Source organism: Rhipicephalus microplus, chromosome 2 (genome assembly GCF_043290135.1).
Source record: "Rhipicephalus microplus isolate Deutch F79 chromosome 2, USDA_Rmic, whole genome shotgun sequence".
Taxonomy (NCBI): Eukaryota; Metazoa; Arthropoda; class Arachnida; order Ixodida; family Ixodidae; genus Rhipicephalus; species Rhipicephalus microplus.
The window spans coordinates 233,361,549-233,382,233 of NC_134701.1; the positions used below are offsets into that span (position 1 = coordinate 233,361,549).

Consider the following 20,685-nt stretch of genomic DNA (forward strand, 5'->3'; position numbering starts at 1 on the left):
TCCTCCGGTAAGATCTGGTATCTCATGCAAAGCAAATATGTACTTGGAAGTTTAGTATTACCTAACAAATTCGTCATAACGTATGATTTCGAAGTTACCAGACCTGACGCAGCCCATACTGTTTATATTTTCACAATGGAAGGAACAAACAAACGAAAACAAGTCAGAACGAGCAATACTACGTAGGACGAGAGTATCAATCGCATATCTAATTTGCTCTTGGCTAGAGGGTGATGTCCCAAAATGTATTTATTTTCTGCCAATGACCCGCGAAGTGTCGAAAAAAACATGGTAACTGCTCCCTCCTAAGCTGCATGTAGTGTTCAATAATTATTCAATTATCTGCTTCAGCGTTATTGTTCCGTAACTTAACAAGGAGACAAATAATGAAATTGCCTTATTGAATCGCTCTAATGGCGAATCTCAGCGTTCAAGATAGCTTTGAAGAGTAGTGCAAGTTAAAAATATTTAAATCCAGATTAGAGGATTTTGCGTATGTGCTATAATTAAACAGCGTCACCATAGCAACGAATGGCGAAGGCTAAAAAATACAACTGTGCATCTGCCTCTAATTATTTTGCTGAAAACTTCAGTATTATTTCATAGTCCTGATAGGAGCGATGTGCAGTTTCACTTCCGGCATTTCGGAACGGTTACTTCAAGTCGCAACTTTCTCTCAATGGTGCTTTGCAATTTGTTAGACTATGACAAAAAGCCTTATTATAGCATATATGTACGGATGTTTGGAGTTTAACGTCCCAATACCATCATATGATTGTGAGAAATGCCATAGTGAAGGGCACCGGAAATGTTTTTACCATGTACGGTTTTTAGAGAGACCCTGAAATAATTTTTCAATTAATCATGGAATGAACTTACTAAAAGAGCTTATTGCCTCACAAATTCAAAGCCGCAAAAATTTTAAGAATCCGTCCAGTGCAAGAGGAGTTACGAAGGTTTGTCACAAGCTGTAATTGCATTCTCTCTTCTCTCGTCCCGACAAAAGCGCTGAAAGCTAAGCAAGGAGGGATGGCAAGGCCACAGAAAAATTTCACGTCACCCCGTGACCTTGAGCACTCTTTTACTTTTTCTTCGAATGCGCGGCTTTGTCAGTGTGATCATGCGCGCAAGCGTGCACGAGTAGCGACCTCCCACGGTGATCTCTGTAACGAGCGAGCGCGCCATGTTCAAATCAGCCAATGGCTGATAAATGGGCTTCCGCGTGTGGTTTTTGGGCATATTTCGTGGTTTGTCGAGAGAAGAGAAAGCAATTTTTAACTGACTTCGATAATTTTTTTTTAGTACCGGGGAGCGTGCTGCGCTATAATATTTGGCTCACGTGTTTTTGGGAGGGAGCCTCTACTAACGATCGGCAGCGTTTTCTGACCATGCTCAAAAAGTGTTTCAGAGCCCCTATAACGTACACCCAAATATCTTATTACGCGCACCCAAAAAGTCTTCGCTCTGTGCACAAGGAGATTGCTGATTTGTATTTTTTGCAGTCGTCCTCAATGCTGCCGGTGTCACTTTTTTCATAACGTTCATGCGTTCAAATTACCAATCTCGGTTTTCGCTGTTCCTGGGTAGACAATAGACATGAACTCTCAATCACCTCGGTTGATGTCGTCGGGGCCTGTGGCATGCGATTATGTGTGACACATGTCTGTAAGAAAGGGTTTGAAGACGTACGCGATAGGCTTTCCACGTTATGCTTGTCACGACCAGCCAGACAAAATTGTCAAACGCGGTTACTCTCTCATACTAACTTTGGTCTACTCCAAGTTAAGAAGGTGATCACGCGAGCGCTCAGATGTAGGTGGCTAGGTAAATAGACGCATAAATACAAGCGTAACTAGAAATGCTCAAAGTGCCAGAAGTTCGCTAAGAAATGCTTCACCATAAAAAGTCACCAACCTGAAAGGCGGACAACTTCCAGAACAAGTTTTGAAGCTTCCTGGTGTCAGCAGTACGCATCTCAAGGCGATGTTCACCGGCGACACTGGTTTCACTGGCGTATAATCCACAGCTATAGAGGAGATAAGTTCAGCCGGTCCAAATCATGTGCAAAAGCTGCGCTCGCAGGACAGGCACAAGGCACAACTCAGGTGAACCAGCATTATATCGGCACCATGCATTCGTTAGGAGCCGCCACAGCCGTGCGCTGCTTCCAGTGCCGAAGAAGCAGATTTGACAGGATGCGGGAGCAGACGACGCTAGCGGCCGCATGTCACTGTGCGATTATTTGTTGCTTCACTTGGGGTATTATCGTTCCCATTTGATTTCAAAAGAGAAAAAATAAATCGTTAGCAACCGTGATAGAACCATAGTATTAGCGTGTGAACTTTTTCGCCAGACTTCGTGCACCCTCAGGCGAACGCGGCCGCATCAAATTGTTGTCGAAAACGACAACGGGGTCGACAAGCCCGTTGCGCGAAAGTGCACGCCCGAAGCAGCACGGGCCGTGTCACTCTCTAAACGATCACCGTTTATCGCCCTCGGGCTAACGCGACAGCAAACTCGGCGGCAGCATGAAGCAGAAGACAGCAGCGATTGCCCTGTCATGGCCGCTGCAGGGGTGGTATCACGGAGCGTAGCCTCCTGACTTGCCCTACGCTGTTTTGATAGCCCAACACTCGCGGCTGGCTGATTGTATTGATAGCGTGGACAGACCGTCGCTGTGACGACTGGCCAAGCGCAAAAAGCACGCAGGGCTTTCGCAATTGCTCCCCTGTGCGAGCAGCTGAGAACATTCTTCGAAAAAGTTACGTATTCACGGAGCCTGTGGTGCCAGGACAAGCACGTGGCGCAGATTGAATGAACTGACGTCTAATGGTCTGCGAAGGTAAGCAAGTACTTTCAAGCTTGCGTAACTTCAGCCTGAAGTTCTACTGCCAGAAAAATGGTGTCACTTGGTGTAACTGAGACATATCCTGCTTACCGCAAAAACTTATGACAATGCCGGGTATTATTTTTTTTCGCAATATCGCCAACACGAATCGAAGGCGAAAGTCTGAGCTCTGCATATCAATCAGTCATGGGTAGTACCCGTCCTTTATGAAACGGAACATGTCAGTGCGTGGCCTGTGCTTTGTGGCGGCTGCCTGCAGGACCATCGTCAACCGACAGCAAAAGACAAAGACGTTAGCTTTTGGCGTCATCTATTGGCAAACAAAACAACGAGTTATGACCGCTGGACAAGCACTGCAAAATACTGTAGGCAGCCGTTGTAGAGAGCAGGTCACTCGATCGGGTGTTTTCTTTCATAAAGAACGACGGTGTACACAGATAAAACGCCTTGAAACGAAGTCCTAAAATACTGCTCGGTTTTCACCACGTCCGTGGAACGTACAGCCATGCCTGGACAAGTGGATAGATGCGACGCGTGCGCATGCGCCCCCTTTAGCAGCACCAACGCAACGCGTCTCTGTAGAGCTGGATTGCTAAACATGCGTATCGTTGCGGGGCCTATTCTTCCTAGTCATCCGCTAACATAGAACGTCAGCACACCACGCCCACTCAGGGGTCTTAACCAACCACTGATGACACACATAAGAAAGATGGCAAAGTCATAACTATGATTCGTTCTCTCATCGATGCCATCCGGGAGATCTTGTTGCACATGAGGACAACGTCTGCTCGAAGCGCTCTCAAAGTACTAGACGCTTTAAGCCCAGTACTTGAATCGCTCGAGTAGAAATATGGCTAACGATAACCATCACTTCTAAGAAGTCAAAGAAGCATCCATCATTCAGTGCTCCAGTGGACTAAACCACTCCAGTGGACTAAAACCGCGTCTTTTTGGACTTTCGCCAATTAGTGTACGTCATTATGTTCCAAGTCATCAGCATTTGTGAACCCAACGCGTGTGCGACCTCTCGTTTCTCTCAATTTTTTCCCATCTTTCAAACTCCCTCATTGCTATTCCCTGTGTAGGGTAGCATACCGGTCGCTCCAGACTGGTTAACATCCATGCCTTTCTTTTTTCTCCTGGTCCTCCTTCGTTGCGGGAAGAGCCGCGCAACGTTTCAGGGGCGAAGCTCCTTAAGCCGTGGGTCGTTTCACCTCGAAAGTTTTTTTGAATGCCTGCTAGATGGCGGTGCTTTTATATGATGAATATGTGAAAAAAAGATGCGGGATGGCAGTACTTAAAGTGTTCACTAGATGAATGGATGAACATGTGGTCATACGAACGAATAGTCGAACGGATGGACGGACGGGCAGGCAGACAGAGAGATGGATGGACGGATGGACAGACACACGGACGGACGATTCACGGTTTACTGATTAAATCCTCCAAAGCTTTGCCCCACTCATCATCGTTCACTCTGTGGATATGCTGTGATTTTTTTTTTGTCCCTGACCAATTCTGAGCCGTCCAGCAGGCCGAGGATGCCGCCCGAGTTCAGGGACTTCAAGCCGCCACCTAAAGCCACTGAGACCAAATTGCCGGCCCATTGTGTTCAATAAAGCCTTTTATCTCTCTCTCTCTCTCCCTGATGCTATCGCGACTGCTCGCGTGACAGAAAGCTTCCCGTAGTGAAGAGCAATAAGGTAAGTGCTTCTTGAACATCGTCATTCTCGTCCAAAGATAGTTCAATGTGGCTCTACGAGAATATACCATTAGGAGCCCGAAATTTGCCTCTTCGCCACACTGACTTCTGAAGGCGTCGTTAATGCAGGTGCGCTGCAAGAATCATGCGCCGGGTTCCGGCGGCATACCTTATGTTTTCTACGTTAGCGTGGAGCGCTAGTTTAGACGGCACAGATTCAATAATTTATGTTGACCCTCTCGGATACAGTCTTTCTGCTTCCCTGTGTGTGGGCGAACCATGCACATAACACCATGCAAGTGCCCATGTAGATCCGTTGTTGCGGCATTCACACCCTCCACGAGGCACTTTAATATCAGCGAGTCCTTAAACCTGGTGCACTCTTCATTTTAATCATTATTAACAAATTTACTTCGCGCTTGGAGTGTTACTCACACCACAAAGAGCGAAAACGTTGTGGAAGCACGCTCGTTAGCAGCAGCGCCAACTAATGGCTTGCTGCACAATGTGCCCGGCAGTCATGGAGTTTCCTAAATATACGCGAGAGGGAACTCTGGCACTAGTGTCTATGAGATCTGCATCGCACGGCGCTTCAGCGAGCAAGGGATGATGTGTAATACATGGATTTGTCTAATCTTTGTGCTTATGGCTCCGTGTATGCTTATGGCTCCGTGTTGCTTGAAGAAGTTTTCTCAGGAAACAACAATTGGCAAATGTTCGGAAATCATGCTTCATCACCTTCACCTTTTCGTCTTAGCTTTTCAAAGCGGGCCCCGAAGTTAAAAATTTTTTTTTCTTCGAAACAAAACCGAAACCAGCAATAAACGAAGCCACAAGTGCAATTAAGCACCGGCAAATACGAACATAAGGCCAATCCGTGTACTCCCCATAGTTCCCATGGTCGCTCAACAATCGCAGCGCGAGAGTCCTCACTAATTTATTTTAGGAAACTCTATGCCGGCAGTAGCACGGCAAGTGTTGAGGCGCGCGCTAGCTCCCTTCTTTTATGGCCTAAGCAGCCACCACGAATACAATAGAGATGTTTCTATAGAGTAACGACGGCGCACTTCGCGTGACGGTGTCGCGAGCCATCTTTTCAAAGCACCTTTCGTAGCATACTAATTGCATTGTAAGTCAGCTGTATCCAGCCACTTTGTCGTGCTAATTACTTCTTCCACTTCTAGGAAGCGGTGAGAGTATTAGAGGCGTGTGTGGCGACAGTTCCTGGCACTCATGCGTTGGGCAGCAAATACGCACACGCAACGCTACAAGAATGTCGGCTTTTACAGCTTGAGCACCTTGTATTTGCCGAATTAGGAAATGCTTGAGGTTCGTGTGCTTATTCGATTTATCATTAGGGCGCACGTTGAAAAGCCCCAGAAGGTTGAAATTCTCGGAGCCTTCCACTTCGGCGTCCTTCATAATCGCAGTTAGCCGTGAGACTCATCTGCTTCGGTTTCGCCTGAGTTCGTATTCTCACACGTCGCGCGTCGTGCAGACTCCGTCCGCGTTTAAGCACTCACAAAGCTCATTTATTTTCGCGTGTGAAGGGGAGACGCCACGGATGGCACCGTGCGAGGGAACCGAACACCGGCCTTCGCGAGTGCGAGACACCGAAGGCGTTGATATTTGAGTCTTGCGCTTCGCAGCAGTTAAAATGGCAAATAATCAGCTAACCAACATACACACACCACGCGCGAAGGATCACCCGTCGTCAAGCACTGCTAACATGACACAAGGTCTCTCGAGCGGCAAGGTTCTCGCACGACTCGTCATCATACGTAAAGGGAACTTAGTGCGTGGCGTAGCACATGCAGGAACAGCTCTTCCGGCCCACTCGGTGTGTTAGTGTTGGTTTAACTGACATCATGGCCTAAAAATTCGATGATTAATCTCTGACATCGCGCATGATATTTTCATTTTTAGTGAAAACGATGCTTGTCATAATTTGTGATGTAGAACAACTCAGACATATAAACAACCATCCTAAAATTGATTATAAAAAGTTATTTAAATTGTTTTGTAGATAATGATTCTTGAGTGATCCAAATAGTACTAAATCTTCCCGCCTTTGTCTACAAATTGGCTGCGAAGATAAGGCCGTACCTACTATAGTTTTTAAGTAAAAATACCTGTTACTTAAAAAAACTGTTATATTCGTAAGTAATAAGGGCAACGAATATGCAATTCGACCAACTTGTCCAGATAACAGTACGTTCATTTTCACTCTCACTTAGAAATCATATACGCTGCAGTCTTATATGAAGTTGCCACTTGTACCACAATACACTCGTCTTTGGAGGCTGCTTTTCTTTTATTATTTTCATCGAAGGAAAGTGGGATAAAACAGGGATTAATCCCTATTCCCCCCGCTTCGCCCGAAGCAACATCTAATAAAGTTCATTCATTCGTTCGATGGTGATTTACTCTCCACATTCTCCCCTTAGCTTGCTCGTTCGATGTGGTCTGGCCTCCGATTTCTGCCTCTGCGGTAAAGCATCTAGAATGCGATTCGTAAGTACAAGACTTTTATGCGATAGTTTCTTTTTTGTTCACAATTTTGAATTCTTGTGGCTCCTACGTACAGAGGAGTCCACTGCTAAAGGGAACACCGGAGCGTGCGTAGTCTGCTCGACGCAACTGTCGGCCGGCACCGGCGCTTATTTTCACGCAGAAGCAGTGAGTGCAGTGGGCAGCACTCGTTTGTCGTCTGCTACAGTTGCGGCCGAACTTCAGCTCGTCGCGAAGCGCGGCCGAGGTCGCGCAATCTTCGAATAGTCGCTTTCCTTCGAGCTAGAATAAAAATGTCTGGAATGTCCTCTAATCAGATAGCTATCCCCTGGCCCATCAGTCGGATTGCCGTCTTTCGTTATCATTCTGGTTAGATAAGAAAATGCCCGCTGCGAAAAAGCTCTTTCATACATACATACATACATACATACATACATACATACATACATACATACATACATACATACATACATACATACATACATACATACATACATACATACATACATACATACATACATACATACATACATACATACATACATACATACGTACATACATACATACATACATACATACATACCCGCCTCGGGGGTCTAGCGGTTAAGGCACTCGGCTTCTGACCTTCACGTAGCGGGATCGAATCGCACTTTTAATGAAGGCGAAAATGCCTGAGGCCCTTGTGCCTGTATTTAGGTGCATGTTAAAGAACCCCATGGGTGGTCAAAATTTCCGGAGCTCCCCCAGGTGGCGTCTCTCGTAATCACATAGTGGTTTTGGGACGTTAAACTCCAACAATTATTATTACATGAATGAATACACCCATAAAGACAGACCTTAACATTAGAACACAGCGCACGTGTATATCTTTGCCTTCGAGTTTCGTGCGTTGTTATGGTGCTCTTGGTTTTTCACAGCCCTATACCAACCAGTCCGAACGTGCAGAGTGGCGCACACGAATCACAATAACTATAACGCTTACACAATTTAGTTTATGTCCACTCCAACAAACCCTACGTGAATGCCATGTTCTTTGAGAAGGCCAATTCTTTTGCATCCGAGAAAGTACCTCGAGGGCTCCATCCGGCTGGCCTATTTTATGTGCGCACCGAAGAGAACTCAACTTTGCAAGAAGCAGCCTATAGCTACGCGTGACCAGGAAACTTAGCGTCATCCACTTTGTTCGCCCTTGTAGTCCTTTGATGCAAGCGCATAAGATGCCCGGAACAGAACAAAGAGAAAAAAAAATAATGTCGACCATGGGCAAAGAAGCATGCTTGTCTTCGCTATGTCGGAGTGCTAAGAATTCGAATAAGGCCGAGGTGCTTGTTTTTCGCAGTCACTGTACCGAGAGTTGTGACTAGAGCTTTTATTCAAAAAGTTTGTGTGAGTTGTGTTTAGTTCGCTCAACTAGAAGCCAGTCAAGCAGGCATGCATGGTAGCTTTCAGTGAAATGCCATGGGAGCGTGAAAACTCGCCATGTGCTCAGTCGCACTATAATGGCTTAACGTAGCGTACGAGAGTTTGAAGGAGAAGCGTTCCATCGAGGTAGTCTCCGATGTCGCCTAGTGAAATGCGTATAAATTGTAGGAATGGTTTCGCGAGGCCATCGTTGACGCATCTGAATGAAATGTTCTGTAGTTGAGACAGAAATAAAGTTATAGATATAGTAACCCGCAGAAGCAGTGCACGCTTAGATATTTTTATACGTCTCGGGAAAACTTGCGAATGCAAATTTGTCGCTTTGTACTCTAAGGAATTGGTGGCTTTTATGTGAGCTTTATACAATTGCGTCAATTTACTTCTTCAGATTTTTCGCACGAATACCAAGATATTATTTCGAGGCACGCCGTGGTGTAGACCATCAAACTGTTTGTAACTGCAACGGGTTTAGCATGCGCGTCAATTTCAATATATGGTTGTACTTGTATTTCGTTCCAGTCAATATTTACCCGTCTTGGCAAGGAATCTAACCTCCATTGTCGACTTCATCCGCGAGATACTTTAGCCGCTGAACTACCAAGGCGCATACATTTAAGTAAAAATATTACCAATTATTGTTTGTGTTTTGGAGCACAGAATTTTTACTTGGTCGTGTGACTTAAGATGATGACACTCGGCCTATTAAAGGAGAAACTCTACCCGGGAAATGAAAAGTCAATGTATAGACCTAAACTTCATGTTTTTAAACAATGGTAGGTGCCATCGATGTACTGAGGCGCTTGCAGAGGCGTCGTGACGCGTTGGCTCCGTCAAGCCTACAGAGCTCACCATCACTCTGTGTGATCCCGTGACGACGAGCACCGAAGAGGCACAGCTGCCTCCGAGCACAGCGCGTCGGGGAGCCTCCCGCGAGTTTATTGGGCACCAGCCTATAACACACCGTATAGGCACAAGTGGTTAAGCAGCTCATCCACGTCACGTGGTCAATAATCACTCATTCTTTTTCCGCATGGCATACCGCTTCATTAATTCTCAGAAATGAACCCCGAAATGATTGAGATATCACCCACCGTGTATTCCGCGTTTGCTCGCTGCCTTTCATCCATTTACATAATGAAGTACGATGCGAATAACGGTACGAAGTGTAGCATATCCAGCAGCTGTGGCTTCCGTCCAGGCTTTCTTTTCCTCGCTCATCTTCATGCAGTGAATCAGAACCTAGTAGTGAGAGATAGGCTGCTAATAGGTAACTGCAACAAGCCTAATCCAATCTTCATCTGCTGAATTGCTCTGAGGTCTGCATGCTGATACTATGTGCATCTTATCTGTCACCACTCCGTTACCACGCGTGCATATAAATGAGGTATCGGTAAGCAGAGTACATATGGAAGGGGTTCGAGAAGGCGAGTTTCTTCACATCGTTTTCTGCGCTCTTGTCTTCTCAAGCGCATATAGACAAAACTCGGCGCACCGAAGCAAATAGCACGGGCGACACGGCTGCGGTCGTCGGCACGGCAGGTACATTCGTGCGAACAAAGTAAGTGGACCATTTGCCGCTTTTTGGGGCAGCCATGCGGCAGTGCCTCAAGGCTCGCCAAGGTCCTTTTTCGAGGGAGCTCAGCTGAAAGAAACCGTGAGCATACGTCATGGTGAGGGCTTTTCGAAGGGCACCTATTCTGTCATGCTGAAACTGGGAAGTTCAGAACGAGAGAGAGCCGCGCAATTGTTCGTAAAAATTTATCACAAAAGAACCGTGTAGAGAAAGAGCTATATAACACCTTCGTTTACCACGATTTCCTTGCCCTGCTTGATTACAAAGGTCTTAAACTGCATCGGTCTTCTGTTTTGTCCTTTGTACGACCTGCGCCTAAGGTTATCATGTGAGTGTCTATTGGTACATGTCCGGAACGTGTGATCACGTACTACGCATCACTCCACGAAAAAATAAAAGAGTGTTCTCATCTTTGCGGCGTGAAGCTCCTTCAAGCACTCCCGGGAATGCCTAATGATTGGGATGGGGAAGTGGTTTTTATTGTAGTAGAATTGTTAGAGCGTCCGATGCGTATCGAATGGTTGTGAATTCAGATCCCACCGATGATACTGATGTTGTGTGGTGAAAATTTCAATTTTTACGTCATAAGCCACGTCCTAAAGGCTATATAACTAGAGCTAGAAGAGAACTACTAATGCCCCTATGTTTTCATTCGTCTAATTGTGTGTTGTATATATTTGGTTGTGTGTACCAAAAAACCGAGGCCCTCAAAAAAAGAAGAACACTTTCTTCCATTTGTATGCAAAGAAACCCAATATAACAAAACTATTCCTATCTATCTTTATTTAACAGGCTGCTCGTGTTTTAAAACGTGACTTAGTGGTAAATTGTTAGCTCAGTAGTCTTACCAGAGCCCATGCAGTGACGAGTAATGTTTTTCGTGCATCCAAACGCGAAAACAAATGTGATTGTGGACATTGCGGGCACAGCGACTAAACGAAGGGAACTTTTTATGTTCACATGACGTAAAGACAGCTTTGGAAGAAGCGCAAACGTTGCGATGGCGTTAATGAAAACAAACGACGTTGCTGTGACAGATGGCAGCAACTATTCCCTCGACGATCCTCATTCCCTGTGACCAGCTTTAACAGGCCGAACACGGCGAACACGCCGACTCTAATGACATTTCAGAACAAGAAACTGGTTTTAGAAATGAAATACTCATAATTCTGGCAAAATAACATAGCTTGTATTGTAAAAGTGGCCCACCAATGTTCGGAAGAAAATTTGAAAAATAATTCGGCGACAGCCGCTCTGTGTGTTCGTCTGTCCGAAAAATGTTGCAGTTAGTGCATGCTTTTTTCTGTTTCTTTTGTTTGTTTCCAATACGCTCTAATCTTTGGCCTTGGGCAGTAGCCATGTCGCCTCGCTAATGAAACGAGCGGCGAATTTCGCCGTCGCAATCTTCCGCATTGTTCTTGGTGGCACAGACGCGCACATCAGAGATCACATCATTTACTTATATTTGCTTTTTTAGAAGGATGCCAGTAGCCTAGAGACAAGGAGAGAGCAATAGGAGAAAAGCTGCGAGGTTGGCCTGGGCCGGCCCCGCTGGATTACACTGCACTGGGGAAGGAAGGTGCGGGAATGAAAGTTACAGAGCACAAGAGACAAATCCTTTTTTAGGCAACGTACTAGCATTGCCGCGCGTAATATCGCAGACAGTGAATGAGTCCGATACCCTTGAGATATCGCAAGAGCGATTTCGTTGTTTTTGTAAGTGTGATAGGCAGCGCCATGGTCTCAATAAATTCTCCACAGTAAAAGCGCTTTTATGCAGGTGAGCAGTAGGGAGGTGAAGCCTGCCATTTACGTAAGTCGGACATCAGCACAAAAGGTGCTCGATAGTTTCATCAGTAGAACAGTAACTCCACGTCGCAATGTCGGCCATATTGTCTTAAATGAGTTGGCGTTGGTGAATACCTACACGCAAACGACACTGTAAACTGCGAAGCATGCTGGCAATGTTACGTTGCCAAAGCTTTCAACATAGCGATAATACTCCGATGAGCACACTTGCGCAAATTAACTGGCTGTTTCAGAAAACTCTGGAAGATGTTTCTTTTTCTTATTTTACTCCCGTGTCACAAAAATGCAACCAATCAGGTAATAGGCACTGTTTTTTTTTCAACTGATAAATGCATCATTTTCCTGTATAGTTTTGGTAATGGCTGTGTAAAATGAATGAGCTCACTCTTAAAGTTTGTTCTACGCTAAAACTGTAAAGCTTATAAGTAAACATTTGTTTCCTTATTTTTCATGAACACAGCTATGGCTAATTTGGCTTTGGTAGACGGCAGTGAAAATGAACGAGATTTGAAAAGCATTGATGGACGAGATCTTTGCAGGCAGCTGCGTGGGTGTCGACAATAATTATGGTAACAAATTACCGATGCTACACCCTCTTCCAATTCTACCTAGAAGCATCAACATGGTGCAAGCGAAAAAAAATTAAGTCAGCTCTATCCCATAGTTGTGCCAAGCTTGAATATAGGGTGGAGCTCGATGGCCTCATTCGCTTCCCTTTATCACAGTGAAAGATGTCATGAATTCACAACAACGGCCGTTTTTGACGCCATAGTAGTGCTTCCCCGTTACCGCAGGGTGTCTGTTATCACTAGCACGCGAAATGAAAAAATATTCACAGCATATCAACGAAGTGAATGATGAATAGTGGGCCGAAGCAACTGTCGGGTCGTCCGTCTGTCTGCCTGCCCATTCGTTCGTTCGTCAGTCCGTGCGTCTGTCCGTCTGTCTGACCATCTGTCTGTCCGTCTGTCTGTCCGTTCGTTCATTTGTATATCCTTCCATCCTCCTGTCTGTCTGTCTGTCTGTCTGTTCGTCCGTCCGTCCGTCCGTCCGTCCGTCCATCCGTCTGTCCGTTCATGGTCCTGCAGCTCTTGCGGTGGTTTCGTTCACATGGCATGTAGCAAAACTGGTATGGTTTGGCATGATTGCATGACAAACACAAGCGACAGACCCTAACATAAAACTCATGACATATGCGTCATGTAACAACATGACTACATGCCGCGCTCATGATGCACTCACGGCCGTTTCGCTAGCTTAACATGGGCCAAACTCGGTATTACAGACGCGAACGGACGACATAGGTAAATGACACATCCAAACATAATAATCACGACGTCCGTGTCATGTAACAACATGAATACGTGCCACACTGATGATGCGCTCACAGCCGTTTCGCTAGCTTCACATATGCCAAACTTGGTATTACATGACGCCAATAAATTACGAAGGTATGTGACTGGTGCAAACAAGATAATCATGAGATGCGTGTCATGTGAGAACATGACTACATGCCACAGTCAAGGCGCCAATACATTGCGACATGATGCAGTGCGCGTGCTCGCCGGCGTTCGTTTTGTCGCGTCACGCCGGCGTCGCCACGCCAGGCACCGGTTTTGCCATATACTGCGTTGCTTTCACGGATGCGCGTTTAAGCGGGGAGCGAGCGGACGCGCGTCGCATGCGCTCCGCCGAACGTGTGCTCTCGTTGACCAGATTACTTCGATATCGTCGCCGGCACTGTGTCGGATCATCAAGTTTTAACTGTCCTGGGAACCGCACACCCTTCCCGAGGCTGTAGAGCATCTCCATTTTGCTCTATCGCCTTCAGAAGAACCCATGTGAGCGCTGGGCCGCTGGGCCTAAGCGTCGACCCAGCTCGCCTGTGCGAGTACGGGTGACTAGGCCTAACGGCGGGACCCCTTCCACAACAATATGGACGCTAGCACTACGCCAACTGCTGACGTGACTACTACCGGATGCGTTCAACCTGCATTCAGCCCCAACGACACCCATGTTAACACGGAATCTCTCGACCTCGACGAGCTCACCTCGGCAAGCGAAGATGAAGTTGCCGTGCACCATCCTACATCGTCAGCATCGCTGGGACCGGCGAACGACACCGACGCCAACTAGAAACTGGCGATTTCCCGTCGCCAGCGTCAACGCCAGAAAAAGTTCGACAAAGCTCGAGCGGAATTGATGCAGCCGGCCAGTCCTGCAAGCACTCCGCCCAGCCACGTCAACGCCGGGGCAGCTGCGGCTGCGAGCGCTCCTGCTGCGCAGGCAGACGCGGCCGGCGTCGCACCGGCGCGAACACCACCACCCGTAACGAAGCCGCGCCAGCTACGACGGAAGCTGCCGCCGCTTCCACGCACGGACATAAAGATCATCATGCGCCCGAAAAAGGGCCTGGCCATTCGGAACTTCACTACGCATCAAATCTCCCGAGCCGTAGCACTGGCGAGCAATTCACGACAACATTGTACTGGTGATCATTTCATTATACGTACTCGCCCCGGGTCGAACATCATCATTGCCAGCACGCCACATGTTGAGACGGCCGAAATTCTTCGTCGGATCACCACCCTCACGCTTGAGAGGAAGACCTACGAATTCAATACCTATGTGGCGGCCCCTGAGGGCACCTTGCGGGGAGTTATTCATGGGATAGACCCTGGCACAACTCCGGAAGAACTCACCGCCAACCTCCGCGTGCACACGCAGGGAGTGACAGTGCACAGAGCACGAATGCTTGGTGCTACCAAATCTGCCGTGATCACTTTTGAAGGCCCCTTCTGCCCCGATATGTACTGTATTACGGTGGGGAGGTGGCCTGCCATCCGTACAAGCCGACGCGACAAGCCTGCCAAGTCTGCTTACAACCGGGGCACCGCTCAGACGTATGCCCCACGCCAAACACTCCCGTGTGTCGGCAGTGTGGTATCCTCAACCCCGTTGACGGTCCCCGCTGTGCTCCCAAATGTCACTTGTGTGGAGATGCCCACTTAACGGGCGCGAAAGAGTGCTCTCAGAGACTGAAGGCCCCGCGCCCACGGCCACCTCCTCAACCAGCAGCACCAGCCAGGGGTCGCAACCCCCATCGTAACCCACCCACTCCCAAACGTAGGTGGTTCAGCAAGGAAAACGAGACCTCATGCAGCCACTCCCGCTCACGCTCGAGGTCACAGTCCTTCCCGCCCCTCCCTTCTGTGGAACCTGGCCAACAGCAGCAACCACAGCAGCGACAACATCCGAAGAGCCAGATGACCAAGGGGCAGCAGCAGCAGCAGCAACCCACCTGTCAACAGTCCCAGCACGCCTCCAGCAAGCATAATGAGAAGCCCAATCCCACTCCATCAGCCGGTGCCGACAATAAGGTGAGCTGGTCAGCAAATGTAGATCCTCCCATCGCTCCACTCAATACCCTGTCCACCGTATACGAACACCTTCTCGCAGAAAACATAAAACTCAAACAGGAGCTGGCGGCCGTCAGGGCACGTCAAGCAAAGGACAGTTCTCAACTTCATGCCCTAATGGCACGTCTTGGATCGCCGCCCGACTCCCCCGAAAAAAACCCCCCAACCTCCCCCAAGAGACAGAAGACCCCTAAAACGGCGCTATCAATTCCTGCTGCGTCGGGCACCACAGTCACACGCGAAGAGTTACGCGAAATGCTCTCAACGCTCACGCAGCAACTATCGCAACAATTCAGTGCCGTATTCACGCAGTTCGGAGAACGCCTCGCCTCTCTCGAGACACGCTTCGAGGCGCAAATTGCTGAAACAGGCGAAAACATACGCAGGAAGAGGGCCACTCGTAGCTCGCACGCCACGACAGATCAAGGTTACCATAGACTAGGATTGGAATCACATGCATCCGAAATCCTCGCTACCCCCGCATTGACACCCAGCGCCCTCACCCTCACTCCTACATCGGCGTCGCAAGCCGAGATTCCGATACCCACGCCTTTCCACTCAACGAATTAACCATGGGCAGCACAGCCCCACTCATTGGCGAACATTTAGAAGTCTGGCAATGGAACTGCCGCGGCTTCCGCAGAAAGCGGAGCCTCCTCCAACACTACATTAACACACACCTTGCTCGGCCAGATGTCATAGCGCTTCAGGAGCCCGGAACGCCACCCATATTTTCAGGTTATGAGTCCTAGAATAGTCAAACAAAGGGCAAAGCGGCCATCCTGATTGACAAAGCGCTAACCGCAGTTGGCTTAGACAATATCCCAGACACCAACATAGAACATGTGATTGTGGAGCTAGTTCTCAGGCAAAAAAAGAAAGGAGAAAAGCGAAGTATCATCATTGTCAACGTATATAGCGCCCCAAAGCAAAAAAACACTGATTTCCATGCCCTCCTCCAAGGTGCCTGCCGATTGGCCCAGGGAAAAGAACTCTTACTGCTCGGCGACTTCAACGCCCTCGACGAACGCTGGGGTTACAACCGTTCGGATGTCAAAGGCAAACAGCTTGCGGCTGCCACTGAAAAATTTCAGCTTGAACTGCTTACGGATCCCGCGTTCCCTACCCGGATCGGCAACAGTGTGTGCAGGGACACTTGCCCCGATCTCACCTTCGCCCGTGGCCGTGCAAACTATAACTGGGACAACCTGCAGGAATCCTTAGGCAGCGACCACTTCATTCTCCGCACAAAATTTACAGAGAGCGCAGCGCGTCGGTCTATTGGAGAAGCACGCATCACAAACTGGGACGCCTTTCGTCGTGAGAGCGAATATTCACTCGACAGCCTCACAAGCCTCACCGACTGGTGCACCCAACTTAAAGAAATTCGAGAGCGTTGGACCACCACCATTAACAGAACACCTGCACTGCCGGAAGTGGACGGCCATCTGCTACATCTGTGGGAAGCCCGAAGGAGCCTCAACCGCAGATGGAGGACGCAAAAACATAACCGACGCCTCAAGCTAAGGATCGCCACACTCACCACTCAGGCAGAGCAGTACGCTACAGAACTGGCGCGACTCAATTGGGCCCAGTTTAGCGACTCTCTTCGAGGCTCATTGGGCACGGCCCGCACGTGGCACATTTTGCGCGCTTTGATGGACCCCACTCGCACAAAAAATGAGATGAATAAGTCAGTCATGCGCCTCATACACGCCTTTGAGGGTACTGACGATGAGCTGCTGGATCAAGTCCGGCGAAAATGCTTTGGCGATTTCTACCCACCCGCATCTCAAGCTGCGTATCGTGGACGTGCCAATGGCACTCTCGACAGACCAATAACGGTGGACAAAGTTTACGCAGCCATTCGCAGCAGCAATCGCAACACAGCTGCTGGGGCAGACGGAATCACGTACTCCCTTATCAGGAACCTCAACGACAGCGCCGTACAAGAAATCACGGCGTGTTTCAATGATCATTGGCAACGTGGCACGCTTCCTTCTGAATGGAAGCACGCGGAGGTCATAATGATACCGAAGCCGGGCAAAAAACTTCAGATCGAAAACCTCCGACCAATATCCCTCACTTCCTGCCTTGGTAAACTCTTCGAGCGCGTCATCACTAATCGCGTGCAAGATTACCTCGAAGACAATGACCTTTTCCCGCACTCAATGTACGGGTTCCGGGCACATCTTTCAACGCAAGATGTACTGCTACAATTAAAAGAAGTCATTGATAACGCCCCCTAGCAAGGAGAAAACATTATCTTGACTTTAGACATTAAGGGCGCATTTGATAAGGTTAGCCACCAGGCCATACTTGAGGGCCTCGAGGCCCTTCATTGTGGGCAGCGCGTCTACAGTTATGTTCACGCCTTCTTGTCGGACCGCACTGCCACAGTCGGTCTCGGCTCCATCCGATCAGATGTTATCAAGGTTCCGAACAAGGGCACCCCGCAGGGCTCAGTGATTTCCCCGCTACTCTTTAATGTAGCTAAGGTTGGCCTGGCACATGAACTCCACCGCATCGATGGCATTCATCACGCAATGTATGCGGACAATATCACCGTCTGGGCCACGCGGGGGTCCCTTGGAGAAACAGAATATAACCTGCAGCAGGCAGCCACATGCGTCGAACAATACGCGCAGGCACGAGGCCTGGCCTGTGCAACAGAAAAATCTGAGCTTCTACGAATTTATCGACGCAAGCTCCCACCATCGACGCAGAACAACCAAGGCTCCCGCCTCCAGGTTGTCCTTGCTGGCAAACAAATCCCAGAGAAATCCACCATTCGAATATTAGGCATGTGGGTACAGTCGAACCGCCATGTGAATCACACACTTTCCCTTCTCCGCTACTACACTGCAAGTGGCCCGAATGATATCTCGGGTAGCCACTCGTCGCCATGGCATGCGCGAGGAGGATACCCTGAAACTCATACGTAGCCTCGTGGTCAGTAGGGTGACATACAGTTTGCCCTACCAACGCCTCACCAAGAGCGAACAGGGCCAAGTAGACGCAATGCTCCGCAAGGTCTACAAAGTGGCACTCAAGCTACCACCGGGTACTCCTTCTAGCAAGCTCCTCGCATTGGGCCTACACAACACCTTTGAAGAACTTTGTGAAGCGCAACTCGCCACACAACTGCAACGGCTCAAGCAAACACCTACAGGCCGTGACCTGCTCCTATGCCTTGGCTACATCAGCCAGTTTCACGACGCAGCTCGTCGCAAGCCCATTCCTGACCAACTTCGTGCCACTTATAAAGTCGCTCCCATCCCCCGCAATATGGATCCCCGACTACATCAGGGCCGGAGGGAAGCCAGAGTGGAAGCCCTCGAGCGAACTTATGCACATAAAAACACTACGTACTATGTTGACGCCGCCAACTACGACCATGCTACAATAAGGCTGTAGCCACAGTCGTGAACCACACACTCACTGAACGTACCAGCGCTTCCGTGCGGTGCCGCAACATCACCGATGCTGAAGAAACTGCCATCGCGCTCGCTCTCGCCCTCGGCTACAGACAACGAAGGTCGCTGACAGTTCTCACGGACTCTCAAGCAGCTTGCCGCAACTACCTACAGGGGCGCATCAGCCAACCCGCTCTCAGCGTCATCATGAGCGTTACAGACACTGCCGAGCATTCCATTACACATCCACTCAGAATTTGGCATCGGAATTTATGGACTCCGGGCCACATGGGACTGGAGGGGAATCAGGCAGCGGATAGGGTAGCTCGAGGGTATGCGAGCCGAGCACCTTCGAACTCCGCCCCTGAGGAACTCGTTCCGGTCCCTTGCGACTATTCGGCCATCCTAAACCATTACAGAGGACTTAGGAAAGCTTATTCGCTACCACACCGAACACTAAATAAAAAGGAATCGGTCAGCTGGAGGCAAATTCAAACCGGCACGTTTCCAAATTTGCATATCCTGAGTAAAATGCACCCCTCGGCATACTCTCCTCTCTGCCCATGGTGTTCAGCTAAAGCCACTCTTTACCACGTCACGTGGGAGTGTCAGGCCATTACAGCCTTACAACCAGTACAAAATCCAACAGCGGAGCGATGGGAGGAGCTGCTGGCCAGCGAGAACCTGGAAGATCAATTGAGTCTGATCAACCGGGCCCGCAGAGCGGCTGCTGCAAGCGGAGCCCTGGACTAAGGGCCCCCCCACCGCAAGCCAAGCATGTCCGACTACTTGGAGCTTCTCCGCAGAAAATTTCATGTAATTAAATAAATAAATATGTTTCCACCACCGTTTAAGCGCTTCTGGCGTCCCTTCGTCACGAAAAGAGGGAGAGACAGTGTTGTCTGGGTAACGCACCGGCATGAAATGCAGCTTGTCGCATTTCGCGCTGGTTGCCGTCGGGCTGCGCCGACCGACGCTGGTCGCGCCTAGCTTCAGACTATAATAGAGTGCTCGCGTTTCGCTAACGTAGCGTCGCTGTGCCCAGCGTGCACGCGCGTCACTGCTACATTGGAGTATATTAGGCCCTTCATGATGTGCACGTGGCCGTTTTGCTAGCTTCACATATACAAAATTGGGTGTTACGTGACGTCAATGGATGATGAAATATATGACTGGTGCAAACATGATAATCCTGACACGTGTGTCATGTAAGAACATGACAACATACCACGCTCATAGCTTTCTCGCAGTCGTTTCACTAGCTCTACATATAAATTGACCATTTGCGGGAAAACCACTGCGCATGAGCAGTAACCGCACAGGTAGCGTTCCTGTACAGGCGTTTTGGTTTTGGTTGGAAAACATCAGCCTGACGTTCCATCAATATGACCCGTAGTAACGGCGAACACTGCCGTTTTGACGCAAACATTGTACCTCACAGACGGTGCACAAGCCGTCCTCACTGAACCTATAGTTAATCGACAGACATTTCAAGGTTCAACTTCAAGTGTATAACATAATGTTCTTCTTAAAAGAGCAGGCGTAATGAGCCTGGCGAACCGTCGAGGTAGCGGAGTGCAGGTATCACCTCACTTCGTTATTTCTCAGGCTGAAACGCGAGAAATTCTTGTTTTACACCGTGTATACAAACGTCAACAGAATGTTTTTCTCCTTTACCTTCTTGTTTCAGTAACGGGCATGCGTTTTCGGTCCTAAAGCAACAAAACAAGCGTTTTGTTTTCCAACCAAAAGCGAAGCTTTCCTGTTTACACGACAGGGGGCGCTCACTTTTCCGCAAATGGTCAATTTGGTGGCACGTGAGGCGAATAGATGACGAAGGTAAACGACACATCTAAACATGATAATCATGACACGGAGGTCATGTACTGCATCATTTACCTCCACTTCGTAACATTGTGCTGATTTGAAAGTGCTTCGCGTATCATCTATTCCCACTGTACATGGGATCTGCCAATTTTTCCCCT

At 48.5% G+C, this 20,685-nt stretch overlaps 1 long non-coding RNA gene across 1 annotated transcript in view; it reads left to right on the forward strand.

The window, feature by feature from the left end:
- Nucleotides 1-2,568: 2,568 nt before the first annotated feature.
- Nucleotides 2,569-20,685, forward strand: part of LOC119169362 (uncharacterized) — a 140,123-nt gene continuing 122,006 nt past the window's right edge. Inside the window, exon 1 of the long non-coding RNA XR_012889258.1 lies at nucleotides 2,569-2,842. This is a non-coding gene — a long non-coding RNA (uncharacterized LOC119169362). The remainder of the gene's footprint in view (nucleotides 2,843-20,685) is intronic.